We start from the raw sequence: 23209 nt of genomic DNA, 5'->3' as shown, positions 1-23209 counted from the left end.
TTTAGAAATTCCCTGCATGCCACCATTCATTCCGCCGTAAGTCAGTAGGGGTCTGTAGGAGTTGGTATTTCCCTAGCGTTGTTGGAAATTACAGTAACCTTCTGATTCCCATTTCAAAAACCCCTAAATTCCGCATATATAAACCTCTAGATAAACAGTTATTACAGACCACGTACAAACATAGATGTAACTTTTCATTCACTAAGACGAGTGTGCATTATTAACTAGAAAATACTTGCCTGATGTTCTGTAAAATATTATTTGTGTCACGAATCGGCTTTTGGCGTTTTAGACCATAGACAGCTGAAACTAAATACTGCAACCATAGATAAAATAACGTGCAACTTTCACAGATATTACTAATAGCCACAGATATTTCTTCTAGAGAATCTGCTCATACCTCCATGTTATAATAAGCCAAAAAGGGGAAAAAAAATCCAGATGTCTGTACACGATAAAGAATTTTGTACCAATTTATGGCTGTGGTCTTTATACCGATATGCAATGAATAAGCTGAAATGCGAGAAGCTGCTAAAAGTATTTAGTTTTGCGTTCTCAAGACATTTCGTGGCGGCCATGTCGTAATTAGGCAAGAAACGGAGTATGAGCAATTTTGACCGGCAAAGCAGTTCGGTGCCCAGATAGTATAGAGATCGCTGCAGAAGATACATAAAATGAGGTACGAAGTTCTGAATGGTGGGCTCCATGTGGTTCCCAGTTGCGCAGCGACCGTAAACCATAAAATTACATAATAAGCAGCAACCAGTCGCAAAATCATGTTTTCTTTATTTACTTTTGCAAATCGATTTCAACTGATTAACAGCCATCATCGGTGTTTCCAACGGATATGTGCCCTTAGTAGTAGTAGTAGTAGTAGTAGTTGTTGTTGTTGTTGTTGTTGTTACTCAGGGCACATATTCGTTGATAGCACCGATGATGGCTGTTAATCAGTTGAAATCGATTTGCAAAAGTAAATAAAGAAAACATGATTTTGCGACTGGTTGCTGCTTATTTGGTAATTTGAGGTAAGAAGTGTTTACGAAGGAAAGTATTTCATTTCATATGAAGCAGAGATAAGTGAAGTTATAAAAAAAAATGACATGCTCGTCGACAATTTAAACATCATAGCAAAAAAAAAGTTACTTTTGTAACAACGGAAGCCGGAAGCCGGTTCGCGATAAATGAATAATATAGTCTGCAAACGCCAGGAAAGTGTTATTTGTTTAGTATTGTTGTCAACGGACAGAAAATTTAGTTAATGTGTATGCACGCCTAAGCTCACTCTTCCTACGCTACTCGGTTAATTGGAGATTATCCTCCTACGAAAACTGCGCGCGCACTCGCAGGACTCCGACAGCGCGCGCGCTCTCCCTCGATAGCTCCCGGAACTTCGCTGCCGCAGATAGTTCCACGACCCCTCCACAGATGGCGGCACGCGGCCGTCGCCAATCGCGCAAGTACGTCACAATGGCAACCGACGGTCGCCGCTGCAATTAACAATGCTGCCGCGTGCACTTCTGCCGGCCGATCTCGAGCGTCGAATGCCGTACGTCGCGCGCAGTGAATTGCGATGCAGGGAGCTCTAAGTGCGTAGCGATCGGCGCGAGGGAGTCGGTAGGCGGTTGGCGCACCTGGGAGGAGCAAGCGAGCGGCCCGGCGACCCGGGAGTCGCACCTCGGCGAGCGGTGGGCCGGACACGGCCAGCCTCAGGCAGCAGCCAGTGCCCGCCCGTGCCTCCACACGCGCTCCTTCGCCCGACAAAACAATGCGCCGGTGGTGCGTGTAAATACGCGCAGCGGCTATTCGGGGAGCAGCGGAGTGCTGGCAGGCAGGGCTCCCAGCCGCCTGTCATGTGTCAGCGACCCTGAGGCCGCCGCCGCCGACGACGACTCTTGTTTATATCGATCACGTGGTGTTGTCATTCTGACGCGGTGCATCTGAGTGAGTACCCCTCAAGAAAACGGCTATACATTCTGCATGCAACACGTGTGTCTACGCACAACTAACATACTGTAAGAACGTGGCGTGCTGTCGTAATTTACGTACCCGTCTTTAAATTTCTCTAACAAATTTTTTACTTTTTGTGAAAGGTACATTGCTATCTGAAGATAAACAGTATAAAGTAGACCCGCAATTTCTCAGTTGACGAATTTTCCTGGATAAAGGAATGTACATTGGTTGTCAGAAAAATACAAAGCACTTAGGTGCCTCTGATGAAGCATGAAATACCCTAAAACCTTCATTAAAGCCTTCAGTCAGATCTCCGAAAGCTGTTGCAAGATGATTATTATAAATATTATTGCTATTATTAACATTATTACCACCATAATTCGTAGTTTTATGTGAAACACTAAAATCCACTACTTTTTTTTACTGAATATTTATTAGTCAGTTGCCGGTGTTTCACACTCTCCCACCTCTCTTCCAACACTGTGATTTTGCTGTTATTTTTTTACCCTGCCTGCCACTGACGGTTCTGCACAATGAGCAGTCACCAAACAAAATGTAACATAAACTGACAGTAGCTATGGTTCATTCGTGATGCACCGACAAAAAAGTCAGAGACTTCCTTTTTGTTTTATTGAATCGTGAGGCTTCATATGTAAACACGCGAGATCGCTGCAAATGCATTGGTTTATACCAACTCTTTTACTGAATAAACAGCAGTTGTTATTGACTGTTTTAATCTGTTGCATTTGGAATTATAATGTTTGACTTTTCACTGCTCCATGCACCTAAAGGAATGCTGCTAAAAATCCCTCACGAAATCTATATAGTTTCGTATTGGAGAGGTAGGAACCACAAATATAAACTGACCATGAGCCACAACTTTTCTTCGCTACCATAGTACGTTATCCTGAGTTTCGTCCTAAGATTTGTGTATAATTCAGTCACTAAATGCAAACTGCACTCCACGTTCCACTTAAGTGTTAATCATGAGCTGGGCGTATACATTCTGTAATTTAGTGCGTTATGTTTCCTTTGGCAAATTTTCTGTTCCGTAATTTTAGAGAAAACGGAAATTTTTAACGCCAACAGCTATCGGAAGAGCTACACTGGAAGATATTGCTGTTATTTCGATTACGTAACTTTTCCCTGTTACGCACAAAACTCTCCCTGAGACACTGGCCACCGACAGGCTGCAATTGTGTGTGTGTGTGTGTGTGTGTGTGTGTGTGTGTGTGTGTGTATGAACGTGCGTGCGTGTGCGATCGGATTTTAGATCTAAATATTTCAGTTATTGATTAAAACTACTGAAACTTTTAGCTTCCGTCGTAACAAATGCCTCCCCAAAGGCAACATTTATAACTCCAGCAGCCGGCCGTGGTGGCCGAGCGGTTCTAGGCGCTTCAGTCCGGAATCGTGAGACTGCTACGGTCGCAGGTTCGAATCCTGCCTCGGGCATGGATGTGTGTGATGTCCCTAGGTTAGTTAGGTTTAAGTAGTTCTACGTTCTAGGGGACTGATGACCTCAGATGTTAAGTCCCATAGTGCTCAGAGCCATGTGAACCATTTTATAACTCCAGCTTTTCATTAATTGATGGTTTCAGTGTTTAGAGGTTCTGTTTTTGGAGTGACTCTGTACCTCTTATCGTACGAATCAGTAAACGAATCTTACTTCCGAACATTTGTTGGTCTCTCTCTCTCTCTCTCTCTCTCTCTCTCTCTCTCTCTCTCTTTTCAAAATACACGGGGTATCGCTCCTAAGAGTCGTTAGGCACAACACACGTTTCATGCGTTGTGTCAACGGGAAGTCAGTTTGTCTCCGGTGCCGAACATGATTTTCAAAGTGAAATTTTACGTGACCATTCGATAGCATGGTCCCAAAGAAGTCCATGTATTAATAAGGACAGTAAAACATGAGTAATAACCAGTATCCCAGCAGTGATGATGTTGATGTTTGGTTTGTCGGGGACTCAACTGCGCGGTCATTAGCGCCCGTACAAATTCCCAACCTTTGCTCAGTCCAATATCGTCACTTTTATGAGTGATGATGAAATGATGACAACACAAACACCCAGTCATCTCGAGGCAGGTGAAAATCCCTGACCCCGCCGGGAATCGAACCCGGTACCCCAGTAGTGACGGCACCGTTCAAGGACGCGCTGCTCACTCGCTGCTAGAGTACTAGATATTCATCGTGTTTTACTGCCCCTGTTAATAAATATCGAAAAAACGAATGTCGGCTAGACTAGACTACTTTGGGACTGCTCTATCGAATGGGCACTTAAAATTCCGCTTTGAAAATTGTGGTGTCACCGCCAGACACCACACTTGCTAGGTGGTAGCCTTTAAATCGGCCGCGGTCCGTTAGTATACGTCGGACCCGCGTGTCGCCACTGTCAGTGATTGCAGACCGAGCGCCGCCACACGGCAGGTCTAGAGAGACGTCCTAGCACTCGCCCCAGTTGTACAGCCGACTTTGCTAGCGATGGTTCACTGACAAATTACGCTCTCATTTGCCGAGACGATAGTTAGCATAGCCTTCAGCTGCGTCATTTGCTACGACCTAGCAAGGCGCCATTATCAGTTGCTGTTTATCTTGTGATGCATGTACCGTCAGACCGATGTTCACCAATTATGGATTAAAGTTAAGTATTCCAACAGATACGTACTATTTTTGCTAGTCTCATATCCCTGACCTGTTCCAGACCTCACGCCAGCCTGCGTGAGCTTAAACGCGTGCCTTTCGGCTTCCTCTCATAGCGACTTGGCTGTCTTGCCAAGTCACAACAAAAATAATTTGTTTGTAACGGGAAACAAACCCCAGCTTTCTGTGGATGCTGGGCGTCGCATAAAAGATATGATGAGTGGTCTTTATTTGGGCTAGAATGAAATTTTCACTCTACAGCGGAGTGTGCGCTGATATGAAACTTCCTGGCAGATTAAAACTGTGTGCCGGACCGAGACTCGAACTCGGGACCTTTGCGTTTCGAGGGCAAGTGCTCTACCAACTGAGCTACCCAAGCACGACTCACGCCCCGTCCTCACAGCTTTACTTCTGCCAGTTTTGATCTGCCAGGATGTTTCATATCAGCGCACACTCCGCTGTAGAGTGAAAATTTCATTCTAGAAACATCCGCCAGGCTGTGGCTAAGCAATGTCTCTGAAATACCCTTTCTTCCAGGAGTGCTAGTTCTGCAAGGTTCGCAGGAGAGCTTCTGTGAAGTTTGGAAGGTAGGAGGCGAGGTACTGGCAGAAGTGAAGCTGTGTGGACGGGGCGTGAGTCATGCTTGGTTAGCTCAGTTGGTGGAGCTCTTACCCACAAAAGGCAAAGGTCCTGAGTTCGAGTCTCGGTCCGGCACACAGTTTTAATCTGCCAGGAAGTTTTATTTGGGCTGATGCCAGCTATACATTGCAAACACTAAACTGTAGGTTTCTGTCGAAACACCAGAGAAAATGCGCCTGTCGCCTCTTACAAGAGCCGGCCGCTGTGGCCGAGCGGTTCTAGGCGCTTCAGTCCGGAACCGCGCTGCTGCTGCTACGGTCGCAGGTTCGAATCCTGCCTCGGGCATGGATGTGTGTGATGTCCTTAGGTTAGTTAGGTTTAAGTAGTTCTAAGTTCTAGGGGACTGATGACCAGAGATGTTAAGTCCCATAGTGCTCAGAGCCATTTGAACCCAGAACGTGTTTGAAGTTCTGAGGCCAGGAGATGAGAAGATGGCTGTGAGGACGAGTCGTGAGTAGTGCTTTCGTAGCTCAGTTGCCGGCACTGCAGGTCAGCGTGTTCGCTCAAAGGGTTAGTCGTCCTGTGTGCGTAAAAAAAAAAAAAAAAAAAAAAAAAAAAAAAACAACTGAGTAACTGGATCAACGACGAACTTGAATGGGAGTAATTTGACGCCCGCCCCGACCAAATGCAACGAACAATAACGAAGAAAATGAGATTGTTTTAAAAAGTTACAAGAACACTCCTTCCCCAAAGGCGAAGGCCCCGAGTTTGAGCCCCAGTCCAACACACAGTTTTAATCTGCCAGTAAGTTTCATAGCAGCTTTGATGAGTAAAAACTCGTTCCTGGAATAGATAGTGCCTTTAAAAGAGGTTCCAGGACGAATACCTACGAATGCAAAACAAAGCTATTCAAATTAAGTAGAATTAAGTCAGTCGATACCGACGGATTCAGATTAGGAAATGACACTAAAGGTAGTAGATGATTTTTCTTATTTTGGTAACAAAATTTCTGATAACAGCATAAGTGGATACGATGTTGGAACACGTGAGGCAACACTGACCCCACGACTTATCTTAGAAAATAGTTTAAGGAAAGGCAAACCTACGTTCTAGCATTTGTAGACTTTGACAAAGCTTTTGACAATGTTGATTGGAATACTCTCCTTCAAATTCTGGAGGTGGCAGGGGTAAAATACAGGGAGCGAAAGGATATTTACAATTTGTACAGAAAGCAGAGGGCAGTTATAAGAGTCGAGGCCGGCCGAAGTGGCCGTGCGGTTAAAGGCGCTGCAGTCTGGAACTGCAAGACCGGTACGGTCGCAGGTTCGAATCCTGCCTCGGGCATGGATGTTTGTGATGTCCTTAGGTTAGTTAGGTTTAATTAGTTCTAAGTTCTAGGGGACTAATGATCTCAGCAGTTGAGTCCCATAGTGCTCAGAGCCATAAGAGTCGAGGGGTATGAAAGGGAAGCAGTGGTTGGGAAGGGAGTGAGACAGGGTTGCAGCCTATCTCGATGTTATTCAATCTGTATATTGAGCAAACAGTAAAGGAAACAAAAGAGAAGTTCGGAGTAGGTTTTAATATCCATGGAGAAAAAATAAAACCTTTGAGGTTCGCCGATGACAGTGTAATTCTGTCAGAGACAGCAATGGACAGTGTCTTGAAAGGAGGATATAAGATGAACATCAACAAAAGCGAAACGAGGATAATGGAATGTAGCCGAATTAAGTCGGGTGATGCTGAGGGAATTAGATTACGAAATGAGACAAAGTAGTAAAGGAATTTTGCTATTTGTGGAGTAAAATAACTGACGATGGTCGAAGAAGAGAGGATATAAAATGTAGACCGGCAATGGCAAGGAAAGCGTTTCTGAAGAAGAAAAATTTGTTAACATAGAGTGTTGATTTAAGTGCCACGAAGTCGTTTCTGAAAATATTTGTATGGAGCGTAGCCATGTATGGAAGTGAAACATGGACGATAAATAGTTTAGACAACAAGAGAATAGAAGCTTTCGAAATGTGGTGCTACAGAACAATGCTGAAGATTAGGTGGGTAGATCACGTAACTAATGAGGTGGTATTGAATAGAATTGGGGAGAAGAGCAGCTTGTGGCACAACTTGACTAGAAGAAGGGATCGGTTGGTAGGACATGTTCTGAGGCATCGAGGGATCACCAATTTAGTATTGGAGGGCAGTGTGAAGGGTAAAAATCGAAGACGGAGACCAGGAGATGAATACATTAAGCAGATTCAGAAGGATGTAGGCTGCAGTAGGTACTGGGAGATGAAGCAGGTTGCACAGGATAGAGTAGCATGGAGAGCTGCATCAAACCAGTCTCAGGACTGAAGACAAGAACAACAACGGATACGATATGAAATATAGATTGGCAATAGCAAGAAAACATTTCTTAAAATGAAAAATTTTTAGCACCTAATATAAACTGAAGTGTTAGGAAATCTTTTTTTGGAGGTATTTGTCTGGAGTGCGGACTTGTACTGTAGGGAAACCTGGTTCATTTGCTTCTGGGCGGCCTGACGGAGTGGCCGCGTGGTTTGAGGCGCTATGTCACGGAGTGCGAGGCCACTACCGCCGGATGTTCGAATTCTCCCTCGGGCGTGGGTGTGTGTGTTTTGTTCTTAGCATAATTTAGTTTAAGTAGTGTCCAAGTGTAGGGACCGATGACCTCAGCAGTTTGGTCCCTTAAGAATTCACACACATTCACACACACTTTTCTGGGCGGACTCTACAGCCTCGATAAATTTTTAGGAGGACATTATTCCACCGAGTTGTATTTCAAATTACTATGGTCTGAACATCTTGTTTCTTGCAATTGTAACAACAGATGTAAGTCCATCACCCCCGTCTCGTCAAGAAATCACGTGCATGGGTATTCGTGCTTAACACGGTGGTAAGCTCGTCTTGTAATGCACAGCTACAAATCAGAGCCCTGTTCATGTGTCCGATACCAGTAATGCAGAACACAACAGTGAAAAATACAGACCTTTTCAATAATGTTCATCTTCTTGAAGCGTGGATGATAAACACTCCAGAGAAGGAGAACAGAAGCTCTCTAAATCTAGTGCTACCGAAGAATGCTGAAGACTAGATGGATAGATCGGGTAACTAATGAGGAGGTACTGAATCTAAATTACGAAAAAATAGATTTGTGGCACAATTTGAAGTAAAAGAAGGGATAGGACACGTCCTGAAACGCCAAGTACCGTTCAGTTTTGTAATGGGGGAAGTTTGGCGGCAAATACTGTGCAGGGAACACCGAGGCTTGAACACAGTGACCAGTTTGAAGATAGTGCCCTCCGCCACACACCGTTGGGTGGCTTGCGGAGTATAAATGTAGATGTAGGTTCAGGTGGACGAAGTTTTCACTACTTAAGCAAAAGTGAAGAGGCTTGCAAAGGATAGACAAATCTAGTTAATTGCGGCAGACCAATCTTTGAACTGAAGATAGTGGCAACAACGGCAGCAGCACCGTACTGTGAACTTCGGTGGCCCTATACTCTTCCCTGGATCCCACTTGAATACTCCTTCCATTTCTGATGAGCATTCTCCGCCTACTATACGCACTGTGTTCGACTAGTTGGTTCAAATGGCTGTAAGCACTATGAGACTTAAGATCTGAGGTCATCAGTCCCCTAGAACTTAGAACTACTGAAACCTAACTAACCTAAGGACATCACACACATCCATGCCCGAGGCAGGATACGATCCTGCGACCGTAGCAGTAGCGCGGTTCCGAACTGAAGCGCCTAGAACCGCTCGGTCACAACGGCCGGCTGTTCGACTAGTTCTCTGTTGTGGTATGAAGGGCGCCAGTCGGCTAGGTTTGTTTTGGACTGGGTCGTGTGGTGGAGAGCACAACGCGCAACAGAGTGGGTGCAGCAGAAAGAGCAGCGGCGGCACGACCACGACCAAAACGACCGCCGACCGCCGACCGAGGTTGCATTCTTCGCGTGCAGTTCTCCGTGACGCCCGGCGACTCCTACCCCAGCGTGACTTGCCTCCTCTGCTTTTCTGCCAAAGGGTCAGACCACAGAAACACATCAACGTCCCTACGAGTGTTATCCCTGGAAACGTACTACCCGACCACGATGTTATTGCACTCGGCCTCCCGCCGATTTTTCACGAGAACACGGATTTAGCTTCTCTTCTAATGAGTTAGCTATTTAATGTTCCGTAGATCATTTTAACGATCCTTTTATCGAAATGACATGGAACGAGTCAGTTTACAGGATATATATACATGATTGGTGTTAACATTAATGAATTCATACTCATTTTGTTCCTACGCATGTAACTATGCTTTTAATAAGATTTTAATTTTTTTGTGGCTAGGAGTCTTCAAGTAGCAATTCCTCGATGGTACAGAAGGAAATGTCAATGAGAGATAGTTTTAAATTAGATTTAAGACTTGTTTCACTACCTGTAACATATTTTATGTTATTTGAGAAAATTACCAAAATGTTTATTACTGCATACTGAATTCCTCTCTGAGCCACTGATAGCTTTAACAGTGGGTAATAAAAGTAGTTTTTCCCTCTAGTGTTGTAGCTATGTACATCACTGTTCTTCTCTCATTGTGACGGATTATTTATGACAGATTTCACTAGCGAAAAGATGTATTATGATATGCAGTTAAAATGCCTGACTCTTAAAGAGGTACCTACTTGACGTCCGTGGGTGAACACACATTATTCTTACTGCTCGTTTTTATGCAATCAACACTTTCTAAGTGATGAGTTATCCCTGAAAATTATTCCGTACGACATAACTGAGAGGAAATATGCAAAATATGTCAGGAGGTTGATAACGTTTGTTTCCAAGGTTGGCAATTCAGACGTCTAATCCGGAAGACGACTCACGTCCTCAATTACCTGAAAACGATTTATATGGTGATTTTTGTTATGACAGCAACTGTTTAACCCTCTTGAATTTGAGTCCATATTGCACCATTTCTAGATTGCGTCGAAACGCCCATGGGGAACCAGTCTTGTTGCAATTGTTGTAGCTTGGGTATCTTTTATGGTGATACGCGAATGGAGCGGGCGAGGAATTCTGCTTTGGAAGCCCGGTTTGCAATAAAGGTACCAGGCCTTTGATGTAATCTGGACTAGAGCCCAGGGGGAGGGCGATGTGTAAGCAGCGAGATTCTACACTGGCGGATCTCCTCTGTAGTCGAGACGCGAGGCCAAGGTCGCTGGAGCAGCAGCATAGCGGTTCATCGTCAGCTGCCGCGCATTATCTCGGCCAGTCCAACATGTGGTACGGGGCAGCAGTTCTGACGTCACTACAATCACGTTAGGCAAGATAGTCTGCGAAACCGTTTCAGATTTGCCTCTCGACGAGAAGTAAGGCGAAAAACTTCATCCTCGCCAAGGTAACATGCGTTATGATTCGTAATCAGTGTAGACAGGCGGAAGCTTGTAGAACGGGGTACTGTCTGAAAAATTCCTAAAGGTTAAATCACAAAACAAAACTGTAACAAAAAATAATCATTTTAATTACACAAAATACATAAAAGGTAATTTACTCCACATCAAACGTTGCAGGCCTACTATATCTATATCTACATCTACATACATACTCCGCAATCCACCATACGGTGCGTGGCAGAAGGTACCTCGTACCACAGCTAACGTCTTCTCTCCCTGTTCCACTCCCAAACAGAACGAGGGAAAAATGACTGCCTATATGCCTCTGTACGAGCCCTAATCTCTCTTATCTTATCTTTGTGGTCTTTCCGCGAAATGTAAGTTGGCGGCAGTAAAATTGTACCGCAGTCAGCCTCAATTGCTGGTTCTCTAAATTTCCTCAGTAGCGATTCACGAAAAGAACGCCTCCTTTCCTCCAGAGACTCCCACCCGAATTCCTGAAGCATTTCCGTAACACTCGCGTGATGATCAAATCTACCAGTAACAAATCTAGCAGCCCGCCTCTGAATTGCTTCTATGTCCTCCCTCAATCCGACCTGATAGGGATCCCAAACGCTCGAGCAGTACACAAGAATAGGTCGTATTAGTGTTTTATAAGCGGTCTCCTTTACAGATGAACCACATCTTCCCAAAATTCTACCAATGAACCGAAGACGACTATCCGCCTTCCCCACAACTGCCATTACATGCTTGTCCCACTTCATATCGCTCTGCAATGTTACGCCCAAATATTTGATCGACGTGACTGTGTCAAGCGCTACACTACTAATGGAGTATTCAAACATTACAGGATTCTTTTTCCTATTCATCTGTATTAATTTACATTTATCTATATTTAGAGTTAGCTGTCATTCTTTACAACAATCACAAAGCCTGTCCAAGTCATCCTGTATCCTCCTACAGTCACCCAACGACGACACCTTGCCGTACATCACAGCATCATCAGCAAACAGCCGCACATTGCTATACACCCTATCCAAAAGATAATTTATGTAGATAGAAAACAGCGGACCTACCACACTTCCCTGGGGCACTCCAGATGATTCTCTCTCCTCCGATGAACACTTACCATAGTAGTACTGGGTACTGTCTGAAAAATTCGTTAAGGTTAAATCACAAAACAAAACTGTTACAAAATTTAACCATTTTAACTACACAAAATACATAAAAGGTAATTTTCTCCACATCAAAAGTAGCAGGCCTACTATATTTTCGAGATGCTACACATTTGAAAATAATTAAAATGTACACCATCGTAAATGTGGAAAAAAATCTGAGAGATACTCGGCTTAGTCTATCGGAATATTTATTATAATGTGGTGAATAATTAGTCAGAGCCAACCCTACACAGTAAGTCAGTTCGTTTCTACACTCAGATTTGACTATGTTGATCGTTGAAACGGCCCGCCCTCACAGGTTTACTTTCGCCAGTTGCTCATCTCCTGCCTTCCAAATTCGACAGAAGCTCTCGTGCGACACTTGCAAGGCTAACACTACTGGAAGAAAGGATACAGTAGAGACAGGGCTTAGCCACAGTTTGGGGGATGTTTCCAGAGTGAAATTGTCACTCTGCAGCGGGGTGTGTGATGATATGAAACTTCCTGGCAGATTAAAATTGTGTGCCAGACCGAGACTCGAACTCAGGACCTCTGTCTTTCGCAGGCAAGTGCTCCACTGACTGGGGTAGCCAGGCAGGAAGTTTCATGTCCGCGCATACTCATCGTGCAAAAGTCATTGTCAACAAACTTGCAGTTTATAAAAAACAGCTCACTTAAACACATTTCGGTCAGAAACTGAAACATCGACTCCAAGGCATGGCGATCGACCGGTCGATCGAGAACCACGGGTTGAGCATCTCTGCTCTAGAAGAACATGTCAGCTGACGTGCGCTATAACACTCAAACTCTCCATCGCAATATTTGGAAAGCCATGCCACGTGATGCAGTTAGTCTCGTCAGGTAGGAATCAGATTCTCATCCGTCCAACCCAGTTTATGTAGCGCGGATGGCACCTTCAGCTGCATCTATCGGCTTTATTTTATTTGCAGTCGATTTCATGCTACATTACTCCATTTTCTGGCCCCTCCATCACACACAGCAACTCGTGGTCTTGTGCTGAGTGTTGCTGACTCTCCATCACGACGCCTCGAGTTCGATTACCGGGCGGGTCAGAGATTTTCTCTCGCCCTCTCTCGCCCTGTGTTTGTGTGCTTTTGTCCTCATCATTTCATCTTACCCGAGTTCAAAATATCGGTGTCTGCTATGCTGAAATTAATAATCGATTGCCAATAAAACAAAATCAATAAATACAGCAGAATATATCATTCCCACAACATAAACATACAGAAACACGTGTCGTCACATAATCTGTCGGAAGATGGATAGGTGGAGGATTTGCTTTGCCTCTTCAGGAGAATGCCAATGTGGTCTACATAATGTCAGCGCTTCCTCCTCCTCCTCTCTGCTGACCTACCTCTAAAGACTATGCTGGAACAAAAAAAAAATGAAATAAAGATACATTTATAATATCTGAATATTTAGAAGAATGTTTGGCTGTGTTGACTGGAGCACAAACTTTGAAATTTTGAAGTCATTAGGTGTAAAACACAGGGAGTGAAATGTTATCTACAGCTTGTACAGAATCCAGACTGCAGTTCTAAGGATATGAAATGGACACATCAATCGCGAAGGGAGTGAGACAGTGTTGTTACCTATCCTCCAAGTTATGCAGTTAGCAGAGTGAACAAGCAGTGAAGGAAACAAAGGAGAAATTTGGAAAGTTCAAGGAGGAGAAGCAAAAACTGTAAGGCTTGGTGGTGACAGTTTAATTCTGGCATAAATAGGAAATGACTTGTAAGATCACAGAGTCGATATTAAAACCCTTATCCATTATGGATGTGGAGTACTATGACTGTGCTAGATGACTTTCAGAAGTGGTAGATGATTTTCATAAATGACTACAACTCAGTCGCCTTTGGTGATGGTAGAGTTTTTATTTTCCCATTGTCGGTTTCAAATCGCCTGGCGGCTCATCTCCAGGTGGTACAGTTATTCACGAGTTGCGACATATTTGCGATAATGTTTTACAGCAATCCAGGAAATACTTATTTTATTACAAATACACTCACCGAGCACAAAACTTTATTAATCAGATAATTAATTCCGGTCAACGATGATTATCTTCAGCTCTAAAAATAAACATACAGAGGTCGCTCGATGTACACTATTTCAAAATTACGTAAAATACAGCACTAGAAATCATTATTAGCAAAAACATGACAACATTTCTGTACCTTGTTAAATCTAGTCTGCCAATAATGATTTTTAATTCTGTATTTTATGTCGTTTGGAAATATTGTACATCGATCTATCTCCGTACGCTTATTATTTTTAGGTCTATACATAGTCATCGTTGACTGAAATAAATCATCTGATTAATAAACGAGTGTGGTCTGTGACTGGATTTATGATAAAATAAGTACAGTTCTTAGTGATTTTTTATAGCATTGTTCATCTCCTCCTCCCCTCTCTTTGTCTGTCACATTTTCACTCCTCTCTATCAAGCTGCTCCTCCAATTCTTCTTTTTTCCGCCTGCCCACTATCCATGGTGCCTCCTGCATCTCTCTGTCCTTCTCCTTCTTCTTTCTCTGTCTCCTCATCATCCCCCACTCTCACAGTCCATCTCCTTTCCTCTGTCTGTACTCACCCATGTCCATGCCCACGTGTAGCCCCTGAACGCATGCTAATACTACGTGCACAACGTGCCTGACATATAGTGCAGTCTATATTTTTTGACCTACATCAATTTGTACAGACCTACAGACCTGCATCAATTTGTACAGGAACCAGATGGCAGTTATAAGAGTCGAGGGGCATGACAGGGAAGCAGTAGTTGGGAAAGGAGTGAGACAGGGTTGTAGCCTCTCCCCGATGTTATTCAATCTGTATATTGAGCAAGCAGTAAAGGAAACAAAAGAAAAATTCGGAGTAGGTATTAAAATTCATGGAGAAGAAATAAAAACTTTGAGGTTCGCCGATGACATTGTAATTCTGTCAGAGACAGCAAAGGACTTGGAAGAGCAGTTCAACGGAATGGACAGTGTCATGAAAGGAGGGTATAAGATGAACATCAACAAAAGCAAACCGAGGATAATGGAATGTAGTCGAATTAAATCGGGTGATGCTGAGGGAATTAGATTAGGAAATGAGACACTTAAAGTAGTAAAGGAGTTTTGCTGTTTGGGGAGCAAAATAACTGATGATGGTCGAAACAGAGAGGATATAAAATCTAGACTGGCAATGGCAAGGAAATCGTTTCTGAACAAGAGAAATTTGTTAACATCGAGTATAGATTTAAGTGTCAGGAAGTCGTTTCTGAAAGTATTTGTATGGAGTGTAGCCATGTATGGAAGTGAAGCATGGACGATAAATAGTTTGGACAAGAAGAGAATAGAAGCTTTCGAAATGTGGTGCTACAGAAGAATGCTGAAGATAAGTTGGGTAGATCACGTAACTAATGAGGAGGTATTGAATAGGATTGGGGAGAAGAGAAGTTTGTGGCACAACTTGACTAGAAGAAGGGATCGGTTGGTAGGACATGTTTTGAGGCATCAAGGGATCACAAATTTAGCATTGGAGGGCAGCGTGGAGGGTAAAAATCGTAGAGGGAGACCAAGAGATCAATACACTAAGCAGATTCAGAAGGATGTAGGCTGCAGTGGGTACTGGGAAATGAAGCAGCTTGCACAGGATAGAGTAGCATGGAGCGCTGCATCAAACCAGTCTCAGGACTGAAGACCACAACAACAACATCATCTCCACTCATCTGGAAGCTAGGAGGTTCTGACACCCACACTGATGATGTTCAAGAAGTGAGCAGTATGTGTACCAAATTTAATTTAAATCTATCCAGAGGCTTAGGAGGTCATGCTGGTCATACATATATGCATACATAGTTTTATGTACATCAGGATAAACAAACCAGAGAGCTAGACTTAAACTAACGTCTAATGATTTTGCGCTGCTACAAAGACTTTCTTTCGTCAACATTAGAATTTCTAAAAGCTCCACATTGAATCTGAATGATGGTAGTTACAAAAATAGATTTAAATTACATTCAATGATACTGTCGTCAAAAGGGGTTAAGATGAATATCAACAAAATTGAACAACAATGATGAAGTGTATTCACATTGTCAGGTAACACGAGGGGAATTAAATTTGGAAACTGGATACTAAAAGTCATAGATAAGTTTTCTTTTTCGGCAGCAAACTGACAATGGCAGAAGCAAAGGACACTTTTCTGGAAAATGAAAGTATGATGACATTAAATATAAATTTCAGTGTAAGGAATGTATTTGTCGGACTGTAGCCTTACAAGGAAGTGAACCATGGACGATAAAGAGCACAGACAAGAAGAGTGCATAAGCTTTTGAAATGTGGTGTTACAGAAGAGTGGTGAAGATTAGGTAGGTAGACAGGACAACCAATAAAGATGTACTGACTCTAGTTGGAATTAAAAGATCATGGCACATCTTGACAGAGAGAAGAGATTTGTTGACAGGACACATCCTGAGGTATCAAGGAACAGTTAGTTTGGTAAAGGAGGGAAATATGGTCAGCAAAGATTATAGACGAAGGCAAAGGTTGTACAACACTAAACAATAGGCTGCAGTAGTTATGCAGAGACACAGATTTACGAATGACGGACTAGCATAGGAAGCTGCATCAAATCAGTCCTTAGAGTGAGAACGAAAACATCATCGATGATAATATTGTACAGAATGAACAGCAAATCATTTTATGCTGGTTCCCCCCCCCCCCCCCCCCTCACATATTTCCATATTTCACTGGATATGGCTTGTGTTATCTGATACTAAATGTTTAAGAATCGGCAATGTCCTTGTAAGCAATATTGTGTTCGTAGCATATAGTAATCGTGAGCCAACTTCTGTAACGAATATTCCGAAATATGAACCATGTTGTGAAAAGTCTGTTGGAACCACACCAGGATCTTGTTTTGTACGGCGATAATTTCTAATGCTACCCATCCTGCGGAGCAAACTTACATTTATTAGTTGGAAACAATACACATTAAAAGGATGCACTCTAGTATGGTATTTGTAATCAGTGAATAGTAACAAGATCGTGTGGCATAATAGGAACGAAACGGTATATCAAACTGCTTTAGTTTCTACATGAATAACTCATTTTGGGCCATCACTAAAGAGAAGGCAGCTGTCCTTAACAAAACCATTATGTAGTCGTTATACCAAAATAACAGCTTTTCATCAGGAGTTATGTTTTCAAAACATCAACAGTATGTCCATTTTGTTAATGATGAACTTGATGATTACTTTGTGAAATGCTAGTTATTCATTACTCTGAGACAAACAAAATATTGCGGGTGAACGTTTACTCAGCTATGTTACTACCAGGCTGGAGTTGAGCCAGTTATGGAATCTTCACACTGCGCTCGTGAGACAAGGCAGCCGCTGTAGTAAGCACATTCGTGGCCGAGCCAAACTGAAGCAGTCACTGTCTGATCATCGGCGCCTATACCCACAATCTATGTTTTGAGTGACCCTGCAGCAGATTTTGTCTGATATCAGGTGTAGTACTAAAGGTGTACCTCAGTAGCTGTATACTGACTCTCATGTATCCTATGCCGTTCTACAAAATTCTCTTGGAGCGTGTCCTTTCTTTGATTGGCCGTTCGAGTGCTTTTTCCTGCTAGTTGAATTATTTCTCAGCAATTTTTTTCTTTGCTTTTGAGTAACGCCCTCATTTCTAATGATAAAAAAAGAACACCCTTGACAAAAAAGTTCTTTCTAAAAGCATCCCATAGTACTACTTAATGCGCCGGTATCTCTCCCAGCAATCTCCGTGTTTCATTGGTTCCGAACTACACTAATCTTAAGTCAAAAGATCAGGCACATTCATTTTGCACAGTTGCTAGCATGCAGACAACAACAGTGCAACAATGGCTTTTGGAGAGACTCGCCTCAGTCGTCATTGTCTGGCGAGATGAATGAATACATTTGTCCTTGTGACTACCCGTTGTAAGCACACCAGACATAAAAATTAGTCACCGTGGGAGACTTAATGTGAATAACGGGATCTTTTTTACGACCACTGTTCTTACCAGTGTTTCGGGACGGTAAGTGGCACACCATTCTTCATAGACAGGTTGCGCAGTACGCACTGATACAGCAATAAACCAGGCAATCTCATTCACAGTGTGACCTTAGCTACGTCCAAACACGGTATCTCCTTTCTTTCATTCTGTCACGTCTCCACGTCGATCTCTCTTAGAGTTGATTCCAGACAACGGATGTAGTGCGCGAGCGCGCTCCCCCCCCCCCCCCCCCCCCCACACCTCTCTTCATTGCCATATCTTACAGCAGCGTTTGAGGGTCTGGTACCAATATACACCGTCAACAGGGCTCCAAAGCGAGCAGTGTTTTCATTTACAGGGAGTGATTAATATTTTGTCCAAGGAGTTCGTACATACCGTACAGCACCCTTATACTGATCAATGTGAACTCATCCATCCCTTCAGATGATCTGTTGCGTGATAAAGATCTCATTTCGTGACGAATAGTTTCTTTTCAGTTTGTTTTATTTTGATGGTAATTCTTTTGTAATACTATAAATAAGAACATTTCTCAGATTATACAGGGTGAGTCGCCTAACATTACCGCTGGATATATTTCGTAAACCACATCAAATACTGACGAATCGATTCCACAGACCGAACGTGAGGAGAGGGGCTAGTGTAATTGGTTAATACAAACCATAAAAAAATGCACGGAAGTATGTTTTTTAACACAAACCTAAGTTTTTTAAAATGGAACACCGTTAGTTTTGTTAGCACATCTGAACATATAAACAAATACGCAATCAGTGCCGTTTGTTGCATTGTAAAATGTTAATTACATCCGGAGATGTTGCAACCTAAAGTTGACGCTTGAGTACCACTCCGCTGTTCGATCGTGTGTATCGGAGAGCACCGAATTACGTAGGGATCCAAAGGGTACGGTGATGGACCTTAGGTACAGAAGAGACTGGAACAGCACATTACGCCCACATGCTAACAACTTTTTCACTGACGCACATGTACATTACCATGAGGGGTGCGGTACACGTTCGTCGGGCGTTTCATAGGACGTGAAGGACGCATAAATTGGCCAGCCCGTTCTCCTGATCGTACACCTCTGGAATTCTTTCTGTGGGGTACGTTAAAGGAGAATGTGTACCGTGATGTGCCTACAACCCCAGAGGATATGAAACAACGTATTGTGGCAGCCTGCGGCGACATTACACCAGATGTACTGCGGATTGTACGACATTCATTACGCCAGAGATTGCAATTGTGTGCAGCAAATGATGGCCACCACATTGAACATCTATTGCCCAGACATGTCGCGACACACTCTATTCCACTCCGTAATTGGAAACAGAAACCACGTGTGTACGTGTACCTCACCCCTGTAAAAAACGAAACTTAATAAAGTTTCTTTTTACTGTGATTCGAAGCATATATGGGGTACCAGTATTTTTCGATTTAAGAATCGCGTAAAAACAAGAAAGAAACCAAGGTAAAAATTGATATCAAATGGTCATTAGCTATTAAGTGCTTAAATTGAAATATTAATTTTATGTAAGTTTGCGAGGCGGTACACAGATGATAACATGATGGGGTTCCTCAGTTCCATGAGTACTGCTCCCATGTTTTTGCGGATCTCTACGTATTGGCATTATAAGCTAACAACCTTTTCCAAGACGGCGATTTCTGCCGGCCGGAGTGGCCGCGCGGTTAAAGGCGCTTCAGTCTGGAACCGCACGACCGCTACGGTCGCAGGTTCGAATCCTGCCTCGAGCATGGATGTGTGTGGTGTCCTTAGGTTAGTTAGGTTTAAGTAGTTCTAAGTTCTAGGGGACTTATGACCACAGCAGTTGAGTCCCATAGTGCTCAGAGCCATTTGAACCATGGCGATTTCTATTAAAACGAAGCCCTGTTTGAGGACCAGCCCATGTGCAGACTCATGGTCTATCTGCGAGGTGAAAAAGGCGGCAAAGTCCAAATCTACGCAAGCCACCCTACGCGGCGCATGGCGGAGGGTACCTATTATCACTGCGAGTCATTCCCTTTCTTGATCCACTCTCAATAATCTCTCTCTCTCTCTCTCTCTCTCTCTCTCTCTCTCTCTCTCTCTCTCTCTCTCTCTCTCCCTCCCTCCCATGGATTCCCATTTACGAGCTGGCCGCTGTGGCCGAGCGGTTCTAGGCGCTTCAGTCTGGAACCGCGCTACTGCTACGATCACAGGTTCGAATCCTGTCTCGGGCATGGCTGTATGTGACGTCCTTATGTTAGTTAGGTTTAAGTAATTCTAAGTTCTAGGGGACTGATGACCTCAGATGTTAAGCCCCATAGTGCTCAGAGCCATTTGAACCACCCATTTACGAAATACTCGAGTGTTGATCGAAAATACCGGTAGCAAATCTAGCTGTACACCGCTGAATTGTTTCGAGGTTTTCCTTGAATCCCACCTGGTGGGGATCCAGGACACTTAAGCTCTAATCAAGACCGATTGGTCGCACAAGGCCCCTGTATGCGGTCTCCTATATAGATGATTTGCACTCCCCTCGAATTATCCCGGTAAACCAACGTCGACCATTCGCAGTTACTGCAACCTACATCGCATGGTAGTTCCATTTCATGTCGCTTTGCAACGTTTCGTTCAGATATTTGATCGACCTGGCTGTGCCAAGCAGCACATCACTAATCTGCATCTACATATATATTCTGCTAGCCACCAAGCGGTGTGTGGCGGAGGGCACAATTGGCGCCAAAGTCATATTTCCTCCCTCTGTTCCACTCGCGGATCTCGCGAGGGTAAAAACTGTCTGAACGCCTCAGTTCGAGCTCTAATTTTCCTTATCTTTGAATAGTGATCATTGCGCGATTTGAAAGATGGTGGTAATAATTTACGCTCTACTTCCTCGTTGAAGTTCGGATTTCGTAATTTAGTGAGCAGCCCCTTCCGTTTAGCGTGCCGTCTATCTGCAAGTGTGTCCCACTTCAGACTTTCTATGAGATTTGTAACGCTCTCGCAATGGCTAAATGGACCAGTCACGAATCTTGCCGCTCTTCTTTGGATCTTCTCAATCTCTTGAATCAGACCCAACTGGTAAGGTTCCCATACAGATGAACAATACTGTAAGACTGGACGAACTAACGCATTATAAGCTATTTCCTTTGTTGAAGGACCGCATCGCTTCAGGATTCTACTAATAAACTGCAATCTAGAGTTTGCCTTATCCGTTACTTGTGTAATGTGATCATTACATTTGAGATCATTTCGAATAGTGACAACCAGATACTTTACTGATGTTACCGCTTCCAAAGTCTGGGCATTTATTTTGCACTCGTACATTAATGGGATTTTCGTCTTGTTATACGCAGTAGGTTACACTTACTAATATTGAGAGATAACTGCCAGTCATTTCACCACTCATTTATTTTCCTGCAAATCCTCATTGATTTATTCACAACTCTTTAATGTGATACTACTTTCCTGTGGACTACAGCATCATCGGCAAGCAGTGTAATGCCCCTGTCAATACCACCAACCAGATCGTTTACGTAAATCGTAAAAAGCAGAGCACCTATTACGCTGCCCTGGGGCACACCTGAAGTTACGCTTGTTTCTGTTGAAGTCACCCCATTCAGGACGACATACTGCTCTCTGTCTGTTAGAAAACTTTCTGTCTAACCGCATATGTCATCGGATAGACCGTAAGCGCCCACTTTTTGGAGCAAGCGACAGTGGGGAACTGAGTCGAACGCCTTTCGAAAGTCGGTATCTAGGGTCTGTTGTACATCATGCACAAAGAGGGTGAGCTGTGTCTCGCAAGAGCGCTGTTTCCTAAAACCGTGCTGGTTTCTGCAGATGAGCTTCTCAGAGTTTAGAAAGGCCATTATGCCTGAACAAAAAATATGTTCCGTGATTGCCGCTATGGTCGCAGGTTCGAATTCTGCCTCGGGCATGGATGTGCGTGATGTCATTAGGTTTAAGTAGTTCTAAGTTCTGGGGGACTGATGACCTCAGAAGTTAACTCCCATAGTGCTTAGAGCCATTTTTTTTGTTCCGTGATTCTACAACAAATCGATGTCAGTGAAATAGGCCGGTAATTTTGTGCATTCGATTTTCTACCCTTTTTATAGTTTGCTATGACCTGGGCCTTCTTCCAGTCCAGTGGAACTTCGCGTCGTTCCAGTGATCTCTGATAGATGACGGATAAGAATGGCGCTATATTTGTAGCATAGTCAGCATATAATCTTAAAATACTGTGATCGAACGTCACATGACTGTTTCTCCTACCTATCAGCATTATTTTGCACTTTTCCACATTTAAAGCAAGCCTCTATTCATGGCACCAAATTTAAACAGTGTCATCTTGTATCCTGCTACAGTCGCTGAAGGACTACACTGTCCCGTACATTGCAGCAAGTAGTCGCTGATTGCTGCTCACCCTACCCACCTATTCGTTTATTTATATAGAGAACTTCCTGCAAAAACAGTTGCTTTTATGCCTGCGTTCCGACGCTAGTTTGGAGCGTAGACTCACAGGTATAAGCCACTGCCTGGCGGCTAACCCGTCGCGCCGTGGACTATTACATACCAGCAAGTAGCGGTCGCGACGCGCATTCGTTGAGCCCATCAGCTGAGCCATCCATTCCCTTCCGCAGACTTCCGGCCGCCCACAACTCGCTAATAGCCCGCAGCACGCAGTCACGTTGCTACTGCTGCCCACTGCCTGACCACCAAGCGTCCTCATCTGGATCAGTTCCTCATTCTCCTCGTTGTTGTCTGCATCTTATCGTTTACTCTTAAGACAGCCTTCGTCAAATATACACCACGACTGTACCGTCATACACTGATCGCCCTGAAATGAGCAGCACCCAGGACAAGGTGGACTTGGTTGGTTTCTCTGGGGGGAGAGGACCAGACAGCGACATCATCGGTCCCATTGGATTAGGGGAGGATGGGCAAGGAAGTCGGCAGTGCCGTTTCAAAGGAACCATCCCGGCATTTGCCTGAAGCGATTTGGGGACAGGTTGGACTGCGATCATTGTTTGCAGGCAGAGAGATGCCACCACACATACGAAACTTTAAAGTTTGAAGGACGGTCATTTATCTTGCCACACGACTACAATACGTGTGTGTTACTATGGCGCCTGGCCTCCATGATTGCAAATGCGAACGTCCAGACGTCGCGGCATGTACGAGGGTCACTCCAAAAGAAAAGCGCACTATTTTTTCCATCTTTTATTCTACATGTTTGGAAGATTTACAGTGTGTAGATACATCCTTTAGGAACAATATTTTCGTTTCTCCACATAGTTTCCATACCTCCCAACTGCCTTACGCCATCTTGGAACCAGCGCCTGTATACCCGCTTGGTTAAATTTTGGACCAACCTGTTGGAGCCACTGTTTGGCAGCGTGCACAAGGGAGTAGTCATCTTCAAACCTTGTTCCACGAAGAGTGTCATCATCTTCAAACCTTGTTCCACGAAGAGTGTCT

At 43.7% G+C, this 23209-nt stretch overlaps 1 protein-coding gene across 1 annotated transcript in view; it reads left to right on the top strand.

Moving 5' to 3' along the window:
* The first annotated feature begins 1431 nt into the window (after window positions 1-1431).
* Window positions 1432-23209, top strand: part of LOC124787671 (proton channel OtopLc) — a 700713-nt gene continuing 678935 nt past the window's right edge. The window contains exon 1 of the mRNA XM_047254488.1: window positions 1432-1941. The gene's annotated coding sequence lies outside the window, so the exon portion shown is untranslated. The remainder of the gene's footprint in view (window positions 1942-23209) is intronic.

The sequence above is a fragment of the Schistocerca piceifrons genome, chromosome 3 (genome assembly GCF_021461385.2).
Source record: "Schistocerca piceifrons isolate TAMUIC-IGC-003096 chromosome 3, iqSchPice1.1, whole genome shotgun sequence".
Classification (NCBI taxonomy): domain Eukaryota; kingdom Metazoa; phylum Arthropoda; class Insecta; order Orthoptera; family Acrididae; genus Schistocerca; species Schistocerca piceifrons.
Note: the sequence above shows the minus strand (reverse complement) of the source record. Positions and strands in the feature narration are given on the sequence as shown.